General features: G+C 43.0%; 1 pseudogene; it reads left to right on the top strand.

The window, feature by feature from the left end:
- The first annotated feature begins 1,125 nt into the window (after window positions 1–1,125).
- On the top strand, window positions 1,126–3,302 carry LOC101026250 (annotated as a pseudogene).
- Window positions 3,303–3,747: the final 445 nt, after the last annotated feature.

The following is a 3,747-nucleotide window of genomic DNA, read 5'->3' as shown; positions in this document are numbered from 1 at the left end:
TTTCCAGAAGCCAAGCCAGTGATCAAAATCTACGAAATCTCTGTCTCCCCGGCACCATCCCCAAGGCAAGTACTGCTGACACTGTTGTAATAAAAACTACCGTTTATTATGCCAGGAAGTGTGGCATACATTATTTCATTAATTCCTCACAACAGCCAATCTCATTATCCCTATTTTATTGAACAATTTGAGGTTAGCTAGATTAAGTAATTTGCTATAGCCACAGAGCAAGCAACTGCTGGATTCAAACATGAGCCTCTCTGCCCCTGAACTCACTGTGCTACAATGTCGCAAAATCAGTGCTCACTGGCATTTGGATGTAATCCCCTAGGCAAATGTGACTCCACTTGTAAATTCTGTGCTGTCTCTTTTGGAGCTGGGACATCTTTCTCCTGCCCTTGAGTGTCAAAACTCCAGGTTCTCTGGGCTTTTGAACTCTAGGACTTGCACCAGCCACCTCCTAGGCACTTGGGCCTTCAACCTCAGACTGAGAGTTATATAGTCCAAGGCCTTCAGACTTGGACTAAGTCATGCTGTTGGCTTCCCTGGTTCTCCAGCTTGCAAATGGTCTATCATTGGACTTGTAAGGGAGCCACGTTCCCCTAATAAATCCCTTATCCTACCTCTCTCTTTCTCTCTCTCTCTCTCTCTCTTTCTCTCTCTGTCTATATATACACAAATTATATATACAATATATAACTGATTATATATAATATATAAAAATCTACATATTTATAACAATCTATAAATTATATTTTAATATATAATTATAGAATTTAATTTTTATATTTATATACAATCGGTTATATGTAAAATATATAATACATAAATATAGGCCAGATGTGGTGGCTCACAACTGTAATCCCAGAACTTTATGAGGCCGAGGCAGGTGGATCACGAGGTCAGGAATTCGAGACCAGCCTGGCCAACATGGTGAAACCCTGTCTCTACTAAAAATACAAAAATTAGCCGAGCATGGTGGCATGCGTCTGTGGTCCCAGCTACTCGGAAGGCTGAGGCAGGAGAAGTGCTGAACCTAGGAGATGGAGGTTGCAGTGAGCCGAGATCAGGTCACTGCACTCCAGCCTGTGCAACAGAGCAAGACTCCATCTCAAATAAATAAATAAGTATATTTATAATATGCTTATAATACTTATAAACACTCATAAATATACTTATAGGTATATATTTATAATGTAGCATTTTGTGTCTGCTCCCTGTGGGACTCAGTGGTAACCATTTGGTTGGGAACATGAGTGATTTTTTTGCCTTGTTTCTCCTGCTGCTTTTCTCCTCCTTTTTACTTTGTTGGTAGAGCGCAGTTACGGGGCAAGACGAAACAGCTGAAGCCGTGGTGCTAAGGGAGGAGATCACCCCTCATATCGTCCTGTGCCCAATTTCTGCCTCCAACGAAAGAAGAAGTAAAAATTAAAAGGCAAAAATGAAATCCACAGGTAGACAGCCCGGTGCCACACCCTGGGCCTGGTAGTTAAAGATCGACCCCTGACCTAATAGGTTATGTTATCTGTAGATTACAGATATTGCATAGTAATGCACTGTGAAAATTCCTATCTTGTTTTGTTCCAATCTAATTACGGGTGCATGCAGCCCCCAGTCCCGTACCGCCTGCTTGCTCAATCAATCACGACCCTCTCACACACACCCCCTTAGAGTTGTGAGCCCTTAAAAGGGACAGGAATTGCTCACTTTGCGGGGGGTGGTATGCTGGGCTCTTGAGACAGAAGTCTTGCTGACGCCCCCGGCCGAATAAACCCCTTCCTTCTTTAACTCGGTGTCTGAGGAGTTTTGTCTGCGGCTCGTCCTGCTACAGTGCTAGTATTGTAATAGAGACTTTGATGATGAGAAGACCCTTATACAGCACCAAAAAGCAAAGCATTTTAAATGTCCGATGTGTCACAAGAAATTGTATCCAGGACCTGGCTTAGCTATTAATTGCATGCAGGTGCATAAAGAAATAATAGATGCTGTACCAAATGCAATACCTGGGATAACAGACATAGAATTGGAAATATATGGTATGGAAAGTATTCCAGAAAAAGACATGGATGAAAGACGATGACTTCTTGAAGAGAAAACATAAGAAAGCCAAAAAAAGAAGGAACAAGATGATTCTGATGAATATGATGATGACGACTCTGCAGCCTCAACTTCATTTCAACCACAACCTGTTCAACTTCAACAAGGTTATATTCCTGCAGTGGCACAGCCAGGACTGTCACCAGTAACGGGAGCACCAGGAATGCCTCCAGGCATAACTTCATTAATGCTAGGTGTTCCTCCTCTGATTCCAGAAATGCCACCAGTTATGCCAGGCATGCCACCTGGATTGCATCATCAAAGAAAATGCACCCAGTCATTTTTCGGTGAAAACATAATGATGTCAATGGGTGGAATATACCACCTGGACCAGGAATACCACCTCTGATGCCTGGAATGTCACCAGGTGTCCCCTCCATACCCCCAACCCCATTCCACGTCCTAGAATTCCTCCAGTGACCCAAGCACAGGCTGGGTCTTAACAGACCATCTGCACCAACAGCAACTGTACCTGCACCACAGCTTCCAGTTACTAAGCTTCTTTTCCCCAGTGCTGGACAAGCTCAGGCAGCTGTCCAAGGACTTGTTGGTACAGATTTCAAACCCTTAAATAGTACCCCTGAAACAACTACAGCACCCCCAAAGCCTACATTCCCTGCTTATACACAATCTACAGATTCAACCACTGGTACAACAAATAGTACTGCAGTTAAACCAGCAGCTTCAGTAGCAAGTAAGCCTGCTACACTTACAGCAACCAATGCAACCAATAAGTTGATCCATCCAGAAGAGGGTATATATCTGGAAGAGAGAAGGGCACAGTTACCTAGAGAGCAACGTAATCTTCCTCTGCAAGGAGAGGCCCCCATCAGTAATCCACCAGTTGGACCAATTGGAGATATGATGCGACCATAGCCAGGCATCCCACAGCAACAAGGAGTGAGACCCCCAATGCCACCTCATGGTCAGTACGGTGGTCATCATCCAGGCATGCCAGGATACCTTCCTGGTGCTATCCCCCCATATGGACAGGGACCGCCAATGGTGCCCCCTTTCCAGGGTGGGCCTCCTCGACCTCCAAAGGGAATGAGACCTCCTGTAATCCTGCAAGGTGGCTGTTACTGATCTTACCTCATCCTGTCTAATAGGTTTGGAGATTAAACCTTTTCCCAACTTGTGCTGTTTATATAGCCAATTTTCCATCAATAAGGCTTCATTGTGACTTTAACAAATATTATCTTCCCACATACCAGGAACTATTGGACATTGATTTTACATGGGAAAAAAATATTTGGAAAAATAACACAGGAGCTTTTCCTGAAGTTGCAATTTATACTGTATGGCTTCTTTTTCATGTTTCATCTAGGTTTGTAGAAGTGAAGTATAGTAAATTTGGTTCATTAAATTGAGAAGGTGCTGGAATTACATGAACATATCACTTCAATAAAGGCAAGTTCTGTAAGCTTACATTGCTGTTTTGCAAAGTTATGCCTTCACAGCAATTCAGATGCTGTTGGACTTCATGTCCCCAGTCTAGCTTGGTGAGGGGCATAACTGTTTCCAAGTACTTGTACATTGGAAGTCTAAATGTATAACAATATTTACTGTATTTAGAGTTCCTCATGTTGCAGGGTTTAAGAAATCTGATCCACCAATGTCATGTGACTTTTCTGTACCGGTAAACTTCAT

This window comes from Papio anubis, chromosome 10, assembly GCF_008728515.1.
Source record: "Papio anubis isolate 15944 chromosome 10, Panubis1.0, whole genome shotgun sequence".
Taxonomy (NCBI): domain Eukaryota; kingdom Metazoa; phylum Chordata; class Mammalia; order Primates; family Cercopithecidae; genus Papio; species Papio anubis.
The sequence above is the reverse complement of the archived record's forward strand: the minus strand, read 5'-3'. Positions and strand labels throughout refer to the sequence as shown.